Here is a 12,072-nt window from a genome sequence, read left to right on the forward strand (position 1 = left end):
GGCACAGAGGCTGCACACTTTGCTGGGCTGAACAACCAATGAGTTATAGCCAGGGCCTGCTGAGCAAACTGGAGAGAAAGGGGAGGCAGGTGGACTCAGCGCCAAGTCACACGATGTCCAGTGAGTCAGGCAATCTCTCCAGAGTTCAGTTTCTTCATCTGTAGAATGGGACGACAATCCCTCCCACATAGCCAAAAGAGACGGAGGTCAGATACAAAGCAGCCACCCCCACTTTCTCCCAAAATTCCACCAAAATGGCACACAAAAAAGATGTCTTTATTTTATTTTATTGTTGAGATGGAGGCTGGCTCTGTCGCCTAGGCTGGAGTGCAGTGGCACGATCTCAGCTCACTGCAACCTCCGCCTCCTTGGTTGAAGTGATTCTCCTGCCTCAGCCTCTACAGGTGTCCACCACCATGCCCAGCTAATTTTTGTATTTTAGTAGAGATGGGGTTTCACCATGTTGGTCAGGCTGGTCTTCAACTCCTGACCTCAGGTGATCCACCTGCCTTGGCCTTCTGAAGTTCTGGGATTGCAGGCATGAGCCATGACATCATTCTTTTTTTTTTTTTTTTTTTTTGGAGATGGAGTTTCACTCTTGTTGCCGAGGCTGGAGTGCAGTGGCGTGATCTTGGCTCACCGAAACCTTCGCCTCCCAGGTTCAAATGATTCTCCTGCCTCAGCCTCCCGAGTAGCTGAGATTACAAGCACCCACCACCATACCCAGCTAATTTTTTATTTTTAGTAGACATGGGGTTTCACTATGTTTGCCAGGCTGGTCTCGAACTCCTGACCTCAGGTGTTCCACCCCTGCAGCTTCCCAAAGTGCTGGGATTACAGACGTGAGCCACCAAGCTTGGCCTGTTATTCTTTTTTATGGCTGCATAGTATTCCACAGTGTTTATGTACTACATTTTCTTTTTTTCAGACAGAGTCTTACTCTGTCACCTGGCTGGAGTGCTGTGGTGCAATCTCACCTCACTGTAACCTCCGCCTCCAGTGTTCAAGTGATTCCGCTGCCTCAGCCTCCTGAGTAGCCGGGACTACAGGCGCACACCACCATGCCCAGCTAATTTATGTGTTTTTAGTAGAGACAAGTTTCACCATGTTGGCCAGGATTGTCTCAATCTCTTGATTGAGATTGGGGTGCCCAGCCCCAAATGGAAGCCTAGTTCCATGTCTTTGCTATTGTAAATAGTTCTGCAATAAATGTGTGTGCATGCATCTTTATAGTAGATTGATTTATATTCCTTTGGGTATATACCCAGTATATATACCCAGACTGATCTTTCTAAAACTGAAAAAAAAAAAGGTCCAGGTGCGGTGGCTCACGCCTGTAATCCCAGCACTTTGGGAAGCCAAGGTGGGCAGATCACAAGGTCAGGAGTTCGAGACCAGTCTGGCTAACACGGTGAAACCCCTTCTCTACTAACAAAATACAAAAAAATTAGCTGGGCATGGTGGCGTACGCCTGTAATCCCAGCTACTTGGGAGGCTGAGGCAGGAGAATTGCTTGAACCAGGAAGTTGAAGGTTGCAGTGAGCCGAGATAGCACCACTGCACTCCAGCCTGGCAGCAGAGTAAGATTCAGTCTAAAAAAAAAAAAAAAAAAAATTCAAGCAGACCATGACTCTGGGCACCAGCATCTCCTTTGTGGGCTGAACTAAGGTTCAGCTTTGGAAGGAGGGTGGGATGGGGGCCAGGCCACCTATGCAGGAGACCACCCAGGAAATATAAGGCAAGGAGAGAGGGGGCTGGCAAAGGGCCAGGGCTCCAGCATGGGAGGGGTGAGTTGAGAGGAGTCCTCAACTAGTCAGAGAGGCGGGAGGCCAAGGACACAGAATTCATGACCAACTGTCAAATACACAAGCAGGTCAGAGGGACAGCCTGTGAACCACCATTGCGTTTGCTGATGGAGTTGTTGCTATCAAGAGATCTCAGGCCAGGCGTGGTGGCTCAAGCCTGTAATCCTAGCACTGTGTGAGGCTGAAGCAGGAGAATCACTTGAGGCCAGGGAATTGAGACCAGCTTGGGCAACATAGTGAAACCCCATCTCTGGAAATAATAAAAAAAAAAGACAGGTGTGATGGTGCACACCCATAGTCCCAGCTACTTGGGAGGCTGAGGTGGGAGGATCACTTGAGCCCAGGAGTGCAAGGCTGCAGTGATCTGCGATCATGTCACTGGACTCCAGCCCGGGCTGGAATGAGAGACCTTGTCTCAAAAACACAAGAGTATAATTTCCTTTTTACCAAGAAAATGTATCCACTCATTTGTGTCATAAACAACACCTGTTGGGCACAGTGGTTCATGCCTGTATTCCCATCTACTCAGGAGACTGAGGCAAGAATTCCTTGAGGGCAGGAGTTTGAGAGCAGCCTGGACAACATAGTGAGATTCAGTCTCTTAAAAACAAACAAACAGGCCAGGCGTGGTGGCTCAAGCCTGTAATCCCAGCACTTTGGGAGGCCGAGGCGGGCGGATCACGAGGTCAGGAGATCGAGACCATCCTGGCTAACACGGTGAAACCCCGTCTCTACTAAAAAATACAAAAAACTAGCCGGGCGAGGTGGCGGGCGCCTGCAGTCCCAACTTGGGAGGCTGAGGCAGGAGAATGGCGTAAACCTGGGAGGCGGAGCTTGCAGTGAGCTGAGATCGCGCCACTGTACTCCAGCCTGGCCGACAGAGCGAGACTCCGTCTCAAAAAAAAAAAAACAGGCCGGGCGCGGTGGCTCAAGCCTGTAATCCCAGCACTTTGGGAGGCCAAGACGGGCGGATCACGAGGTCAGGAGATCGAGACCATCCTGGCTAACCCAATGAAACCCCGTCTCTACTAAAAAATATAAAAAACTAGCCGGGCGAGGTGGCGGGCGCTTGTAGTCCCAACTACTCAGGAGGCTGAGGCAGGAGAATGGCGTAAAGCCGGGAGGCGGAGCTTGCAGTAAGCTGAGATCCGGCCACTGCACTCCAGCCTGGGCGACAGAGCTAGACTCCGTCTCAAAAAACAAACAAACAAACAAACAAACAAAAACCTTCTGAACCATACAAGACAGAGAACAAAACAAACTAATAACCACAACAAAAACACCAATAAACCAACAACAACCTTTTTTTTTTTGAGATAGGGTCTTGCTCTGTTGCCCAGGCTGGAGTGCAGTGGTGTAAAATCATGAATCACTGCAGCCTTGACCTCTAGAGCTCAAACAATCCTCCTACCTCAGCCTCCCAAGTATCTGGGACTACAGGGGTGTGCCACCAGGCCTGGCTAATTTTTAAAATTTTTTTGTAGAGACAGGGTCTCATCATGTTGCGCAGGCTGGTCTCGAACTTCTGACCTCAAGTGATCCTCCGACTTTAGCCTCCCAAAGTCTCGAGATTATTAGCGTGAGCCACCGTACCCAGCTGGGCTCTTCTATGTCAAAAGCAAAACTTTGAAATCCAATTTCTTGAGTATTCCAACCTTGATTACAAACTTAATTAACTAAACTCCTACACATGATCTAAACTGCAATGACAGAGTTTGTATGGCTGACTTCCATAACAATACTTTTACACTTAACACTCTTCTGAAACATCAAGGTCCAGGGGTCATTCAATGCTTCTTCACTTTTTTTCTTTTCTTTTCTTTTCTTTTTTTTTTTTTTTTGAGGTGGAGTCTCGCTCTGTTGCCCAGGCTGGAGTGCAGTAGTGCGATCTTGGTTCACTGCAATCTGCGCCTCCCAAGTTCAAGCGATTCTTCTGCCTCAGGCTCCCGAGTAGCTGGGATTACAGGTGCCTGACACCACGCCCAGCTAATTTTTGTATTTTTAGTAGAGACAGGGTTTCACCATGTTGGTCAAACTGGTCTCAAACTCCTGACCTCATGATCTGCCAGCCTCGGCCTCCAAAGTGCTAGGATTACAGGCATGAGCTGCCACACCTGGCCAGTGCTTTCTCATTTCTATCCTTGCTTTTATCTTCTTAGGGATATTTTGATTTCTCACTAGGGCTTTGGTGATGGGAGTTTATTTATTTATTGGATACAGGGTCTTGCTTTATCACTCAAGTTGGAATGCAATGGCTAACAGCTCACTGTAGCCTCAACTTCCTGGGCTGAGGCGATCCTCCCATCTCAACCTCCCAAGAAGCTGGAACTACAGGCACACACCACCACACCTAGCTAAAATTTTTATATTTTGTAGAGGCAGGGGTCTTGCTATGTTGCCCGGGCTGGTCTTGAACTCTTGGGCTCAAGCGATCCTCCTGCCTCAGCTTTCCAAAGTGCTAGAATTACAGGGTGAGCTGTAATCCCCTGCCTGATCAGTGATGGGATTTTGGTATCTTCCCATGTTTGGAGTAATTTTCCAAGACAAGCTGAGATCACTGGATCTGGATGTTTGACCGTGGGTCCTTGGCTGGAACATAGGGCTTGACTGCCTCTGCTGGGATTGCACTTGCCCATTTAGTCATTTTGGACATTCTCTGTTGAATCCTCCTTGTCCTTGACAACTAGGAGTGGCCCCTGTCCTGAATACCCGGCAGAGCCTCGTCTGCCTGGTAGTTCTGTGCAGCTACCAGTGCCCATGAGTCTGTGCTTGCTTTCCTTGGTGCAGTTTCTGCCTCTCCAGGGCTCCAGTCCAGAGTTCTGTGTTTATTCTTTTCTAATTACACAGAGAGAAAGCAAACAGATCTCTTTACTGTTTTTTGTTTGTTTGTTTGTTTTGCTTTGTTTTGTTGTTTTATTTTTGAGATGGAGTTTCGCTCTTGTCACCCAGGCTGGAGTGTAATGGCGTGATCTAGGCTCACTGCAACCTCTGCCTCCTGGGTTGAAGCGATTCTCCTGCCTCCTTGGGATTATAAACTTGAGCCTCCCAAGTAGCTGGGATTACAGGCATGCACCACCACGCCTGGTTAATTTTTAGTAGAGACGGGGTTTCTGCATGTTGGTCAGGCTGCTCTCGAACTCCCGACCTCAGGTGATCCGCCCGTCTCAGCCTCTCAAAGTGCTAATATTACAGGCGTGAGCCACCGCGCCCAGCCTAATATGTTAACAATAATAAAAGAAACAAAATGCACAGACTAACACACCCCCACATATTAAGCTCAATAAAAATTCAAGTCATATGACAATCTTTTTTTTTTTTATGAGACGGAGTCTCACTCTGTCACCCAGGGTGGAGTGCAGTGACACCATCTTGGCTCACTGCATGCTCCACCTCCTGTGTTCCCACCATTCTCTTGCCTCAGCCTCCCGAGTAGCTAGAACCACAGGTGCCCGCCACCATGCCCGGTTAATTTTTTTTGTATTTTTAGTAGAGACGGGGTTTCAACGTGTTAGCCGGGATGGTCTTGATCTCTTGACCTTGTGATCTGCCCACCTCGGCCTCCTAAAGTGCTGGGATTACAGGCATGAGCCACCGCGCCCGGCCTATTTTTTTTTTTTTTTTTTTTTAATGCTCCAAGGGATCCTGGTTTCCTTTAGTGGATAAGGGTCTTAGAGACTTATATCTGGGTACCAAGGTGCCCATGAGACTGGGGATGGGCAAGGAGCTATTGTGGCTTTCAGGCAACTCTCTGTCAAAAACAAAGCCGGAGGCCAGGCACAGTGGCTGACATCTGTAATCCTAGCACTTTGGGAGGCCAAGGCGGGTGAATTGCCTGAGCTCAGGAGTTCGAGACCAACCTGGGCAACATGGTGAAACCTTGTCTCTACTAAAAATACAAAAAATTAGCCAGGCGTGGTGGCGCATGCCTGTAATCATAGCTACTCGGGAGGCTGAGGCAGGAGAATCACTTGAACCCAGGAGGTGGAGGTTGCAGTGAGCCAAGTTTACACCCCTACACTGCAGCCTGGGTGACAGAGTGAGACTCTGTCTCAAAAAAAAAAAAAAAAAAGGCCAGGCGCGGTGGCTCAAGTCTGTAATCCCAGCACTTTGGGAGGCCGAGACGGGCGGATCACGAGGTCAGGAGATTGAGACCATCCTGGCTAACACGGTGAAACCCCGTCTCTACTAAAAAATACAAAAAAACTAGCTGGGCGAAGTGGTGGGCGCCTGTAGTCCCAGCAACTCAGGAGGCTGAGGCAGGAGAATAGCGTGAACTCGGGAGGCGGAGCTTGCAGTGAGCTGAGATCCGGCCACTGCACTCCAGCCTGGGTGACAGCGAGACTCCGTCTCAAAAAAAAAAAAGAAAAAACATGGCCAGCCAGGTGTGGTGGCTCACGACTGTAATCCCAGCACTTTGGGAGGCCGAGGTGGGTGGATCACCTGAGGTCAGAAGTTCAAGACCAGCCTGGCCAACACGGTGAAACTCAGTCTCAACTAAAAATACAAAAAAACTAGCTGGGCGAAGTGGTGGGCGCCTGTAGTCCCAGCAACTCAGGAGGCTGAGGCAGGAGAATAGCGTGAACTCGGGAGGCGGAGCTTGCAGTGAGCTGAGATCCGGCCACTGCACTCCAGCCTGGGTGACAGCGAGACTCCGTCTCAAAAAAAAAAAAGAAAAAACATGGCCAGCCAGGTGTGGTGGCTCACGACTGTAATCCCAGCACTTTGGGAGGCCGAGGTGGGTGGATCACCTGAGGTCAGAAGTTCAAGACCAGCCTGGCCAACACGGTGAAACTCAGTCTCAACTAAAAATACAAAAAAATTAGCTGGGTGTAGTGGTGGACGCCTGTAATCCCAGCTACTTCGGGAGACTGAGGCAGGAGAATCACTTGAACCTAGGAGCAGAGGTTGCAGTGAGCCGAGATGGTGCCATTGCACTCCAGCCTGGATGACAAGAGTGAAACTCTGTCTAAAAAAAACACACACACACACAAAAACAAAGCTGGAAATACCTCATATACTTTTTTTTTTTTTTTTTTGAGAAGGAGTCTCGCTCTGTCGCCCGGGCTGGAGTGCAGTGGCGCGATCTCAGCTCACTGCAAGCTCCGCCTCCTGGGTTTACGCCATTCTCCTGCCTCAGCCTCCCGAGTAGCTGGGACGACAGGCGCCGGCCACCTCGCCCGGCTAGTTTTTTTTGTATTTTTTAGTAGAGACAGGGTTTCACCATGTTAGCCAGGATGGTCTCGATCTCCTGACCTCGTGATCCGCCCGTCTCGGCCTCCCAAAGTGCTGGGATTACAGGCTTGAGCCACCGCGCCCGGCCCCTCATATACTTTTAAGGTCATAAATTGACAGTAAATTCCTTCAGTCTGTGATTTTGTTTACGGACATTAATAACATTGTTATTGTTAATTCTATATTGACATGGGCAAGCCACAGCAGTTACTGTGACACTGGCTGGCTTGGCAGGGGATGAAGAAGGCAGGGAAGGAAGGGCCCGAAACAGCGAGTGGAGGTGATTCGTTTGAGAAATCTGGCTGACAGGAGGGAGCTGGCAGTCACAGCATAGCGGGAGGAGTGTTTGCTTTACTTTTTGTTTTCTTGTCCTTTTCTTGGGATGGGAGGGGCTCAAGCTTGCTCATGGGTGGAGTGAAAGTGCCAGTAACCCATAAGGGTGCATCAATCAAAATTCCTGCTTGTACAAAGGAAAGTAAGAAGCTGGGCATGTAATCCCCACACTTTGGGAGGCCAAGATGGGCGGATCACTTAAGGTCCAGAGGTGGAGACATGGTGAAACCCTGTCTCTACTAAAAATACAAAAACTAGCTCGATGTGGTGGTGTGCGCCTTTAGTCCCAGCTACTAGGGAGGCTGAGGCTCGAGAATCTCTTGAACCCAGGAGGCCGAGGTTTCAGTGAGCCGAGATCACGCTACTACATTCCAGTCTGGGCTACAGAGGGAACCTGAGTGAAAAAAAAAAAAAAAAAGTGAAAGAATCCAGCTCATCTGGTTAAACCAAACCATGTAACAGGAAGGCTCAGGTGGGGTGGAAGCAGGGAGATCACCAGGTCAGGCCCAGCTGGACATGGCTCCAGGGATGCCCTGACTCAGTTCTGTGTGTATAACCAGCTCCATTCATGGGGCACTGGGCTCTGTTCTGAGATGGGCCCTCCCCTTATGTGGCAATGAAATATCACCGAGTCCAGAAAAAGACCTAGAAGCCATCCAGAAGAGGATACACCTCTATCCCAGACCTCTGTCATTAAGACCATGTGGGTCACATCATCTCTGGACCCGTCTCTGGCTGGGTGTTGTGAACGGTCCATGGTCAGAGATAACCAGGCCCATATTTGTGTCTTTCCACAATGTCAGGATTTTAGCGGATTTTTTGGTGTTTCGATCACAAAAGCCATGAGCTCCATGGCATTCCCAAGGAGGCGTTCTCATTGATTCCCATTTACTCGGTAGTCAGTGCCACAGGCACACAGGCTTAAGCCACTCCACAAGTCAGTCAATACTGCAAACCATACATAGTAGTGTCCTTAGTCTATATATAAATGTTACAGATTAAACATTCCACAACAAAGTCACACTTAACATCAAGAGGAAAGAGAGGCTGGGCGTGGTGGCTCACATCTGTAATCCCAGCACTTTGGGAGACTGAGGCGGGCAGATTGCCTGAGGTCAGGAGTTTGAGACCAGCCTGGCCAACATGATGAAACCCATCTCTACTAAAAATACCAAAAAAACAAAAACAAAAATGCCAGGCATGGTGACAAGTGCCTGTAATCCCAGCTACTCGGGAGACTGAGGCACCAGAATCGCTTGAGCCTGGGAGGCAGAGCTTGCAGCAGTAACAACAGAGCAAGACCCTGTCTCAAAAACCAAAAAAAAAAACAGGTGGAATTCCTCAGGAAGTATTTAGTGTGCTGTTACCAGACAGTTGGCAGAGAGAAGAAAGAAAGACCCCTGTCCACCGGAAAGTTGGAGTTAGAGGCCAGAGGGGGTGATCAATGGGAGCAGTCACAGAGGAGATGAGAGGACACGGGCCCTGTGCCTTGCCTTTGCCTGTGCTGTTCCTTCTGCCAGGAGAGCAATATGGAGTAATTCACAGAACTTCCCCTCCCCCATAAGTAATAGTCTAGATGTTGACATCCTGCCTTTCTTCTCTAGGGCCCAGGAAATGCCTGTTGAAATAAATTGCATTTGCTGGAAAGCCACCACGAACCATACAAATTGTCAGACTGTTCTTTCCCATGTGGGTATGAAATCTGCTTTGGAGCATGGGCCCAGTGGGGCTGCAGCGAGCGCACCACCTTCCAGGACCACTCTCCAGATGACTAAGAGCTGTGGACTGAGACCTATTAACTGAGGGCCCTTAGGCAAACCTGTGCCTGGCTCCCTAAGCCCCAGGTCCTCCTGGGTAAGGGATGCCCCTGGAAAGCAAGTGGTGGGAGTTCACCCCACCAGTAACTATGCCAGTGCTTTATCTGTTCTTTATTGCAGGTAGACCAAAGTGGCCACAGGCTTTCTACTCAATGTTCAAAACCAGATGACCAGCTCCAGTTTACTGATGGGAGAGAAACCCATTGGTTTAGAGAGTTTAAGAATTTCAGCCTAGAAGCTGGGCAACGTGGCTCACACCTGTAATCCCAGCACTTTGGGAGGTCAAAGCGGGAGGATCGTTAGTGGTCAGGAGATCAAGACCAGCCTGGGCAACATAGGGAGCAACTGTCACTTCAAAAAACATTTTTAGGCCAGGCGCGGTGGCTCAAGCCTGTGATCCCAGCACTTTGGGAGGCCGAGATGGGCGGACCACGAGGTCAGGAGATCGAGACCATCCTGGCTAACACGGTGAAACCCTGTCTCTACTAAAAAAAAAATACAAAAAATCAGCCGGGCGAGGTGGCGGGCGCCTGTAGTCCCAGCAACTCGGGAGGCTGAGGCAGGAGAATGGCGTGAACCCGGGAGGCGGAGCTTGCAGTGAGCTGAGATCCGGCCACTGCACTCCAGCCTGGGTGGCAGAGCGAGACTCCGTCTCAAAAAAAAATTTTTTTAAAGAAAAGACAAGGTGTGGTAGCTCACGTCTGTAATCCCAGCACTTTGGGAGGCCAAGGTGCGTGGATCACCTGAGGTCAGGAGTTCAAGACCAGCCTGACCAACCTGGTGAAACCCTGTCTCTACTAAAAATACAAAAAAATTAGCCGGTTGTGGTGGTGGGCACCTGTAATCCCAGCTACTCGGGAGGCTGAAGCAGGAGAATCACTTGAACCCAAGAGGCGGAGGTTGCAGTGAGCCAAGATTGCACCACTGCACTCCAGCCTGGGTGACAAAAGCAAAACTCCATCTCAAAAAAAAAAAAAAAAAAGAGCCGGGCATGGTGGTACACACCTGTGGTCCCAGCTACCGAGGAGGCTGAGGCAGGAGGATCACTTCTGCCTGGAAGGACAAGGCTGCAGTGAGTTGTAATCACATCACTGCACTCCATCCTGGGCAACAGAGTGAGACACTGTCTCTAAATAGTAATAATGAATCCCAGCCTGGGTAAGACTCTGTCTCAAGAAAAAAAAAAAAAAAAAGAAAAAAAGAAAGAAAAAAAATCTGGCCACGCTCACCCCAGGCAGATCACTCTCTTTCACAAGCACCCTAGGGCTCTCCATCTCCAACCAGAAAGCCAGCCGTAAGCCATGCCTTCCCTTCCTCTCAGAGCCTGTGTGCTCGACCTTAGGAGGAAAAGCACCTGCCACGGTGCTAGGAGGGAGGGAAGAGGGGAGCACTGGGCTCAGAGGTGGAAGGGGTGCTCCAGGGGTCAGGAGAACTCAGGGCACCAGGGGCCAGGCTGTGCTTCCAGGGTAGGGTTTCACAGATGAGTAAACTAAGGCCAGGGCAGGTCAGACACGTAGGCTCTTTTGTCCCCTGCTTCCTCCCCCATGCCCTGGCCTCTGAAGCTCTCCCAACAGTCAAGACAGGTCAGACCAGAAAATAATTGGCCTTGGCTGGGCGTGGTGGCTTAAACCTGTAATCCCAGCACTTTGGGAGGCCAAGGTGGGTGGATCACAAGGTCAGGAGATTGAGACCATCCTGGTTAACACAGTGAAACCCTGTCTCTACTAAAAGTACAAAAAAATTAGTCAGGCATGGTGGCGTTCACCTGTAGTCCCAGCTACTCGGGAGACTGAGGCAGGAGAATGGTGTGAACCCGGGAGGCAGAGTTTGCAGTGAGCTGAGATCACGCCACTGCACTCCAGCCAATGGCCTCCATTTTTTTGTTTGTTTGTTTGTTTATTTTGAGATGAAGTCTCGCTCTGTCACCAGGCTGGAATGTAGTGGCACGATCTCAGCTCACTGCAACCTCTACCTCCCGGGTTCATGTGATTTTCCTGCCTCAGCCTCCTGAGGAGCTGGGACTACAGGCGCCCGCCACTGCGCCCGGCTAATTTTTGTATTTTAGTAGAGACGGGTTTCACCGTGTTGGCCAGGATGGTCTCGATCCTCTGACCTCATGATCCGCCTGCCTCGGCCTCCCAAAGTGCAGGGATTAGAGGCGTGAGCCATTGCACCTGGCCCAGCCTCCGTTTTTTTCATTTGTAAAATGGGGATGATAACAGTGTGACCTCAGAGGGTTGTGAGATTAACAAGCTGCAAGGAGGCCGTTTCCCCAGGCATAGCCAGGAAGAGCTTGTGGGTCTGGGCACAACAGCAGTGGTGGCTGTTATGAGAAAGCCATTCTCTTCTCAATTCTCTTTTAATCCCTTTGCTTAAGTCCAGGGCCAAGTCTTTGCTGGGTGCTGGCCTGTCTTGAATACCTTTCTACACCTTTTGAATCTTCCTTTTAACAAGGAGAGGGCAGGAGGAGCTCAGCTCTTGGAGGGGCAACAGGACCTACCCGGGTTTTATAACATTGTTTTAGTGTTACTTTTACTGTTGCCTTCTAGCCTCTGAGATACTGGTGTTCCATTTAGGGTAGCAATACAAAGTTTCTCTGAAAAATACATTTGTGATCATGGAAAAGCCAACATAAAAGCAAAAGCATTAAAAGTATTACAAGCCCGGTGGCTCACACCTGTAATCACCACACTGTGGGAGGCTGAGGCGGGTGGATCACTTGAGGTCAGAAGTTCGAGACCAGCCTGGCCAACATGGTGAAACGCTGTCTCTACTAAAAATACAAAAATTTGCCAGGCGTGGTTGTGCACGCCTGTAGTCCCAGCTACTCAGGAGGGTGAGGCAGGAGAATTACTTGAAACCAGGAGACAGAGGTTGCAGTGAGT

Source organism: Trachypithecus francoisi, unplaced genomic scaffold, assembly GCF_009764315.1.
Source record: "Trachypithecus francoisi isolate TF-2019V2 unplaced genomic scaffold, Tfra_2.0 Lachesis_group14, whole genome shotgun sequence".
Taxonomy (NCBI): domain Eukaryota; kingdom Metazoa; phylum Chordata; class Mammalia; order Primates; family Cercopithecidae; genus Trachypithecus; species Trachypithecus francoisi.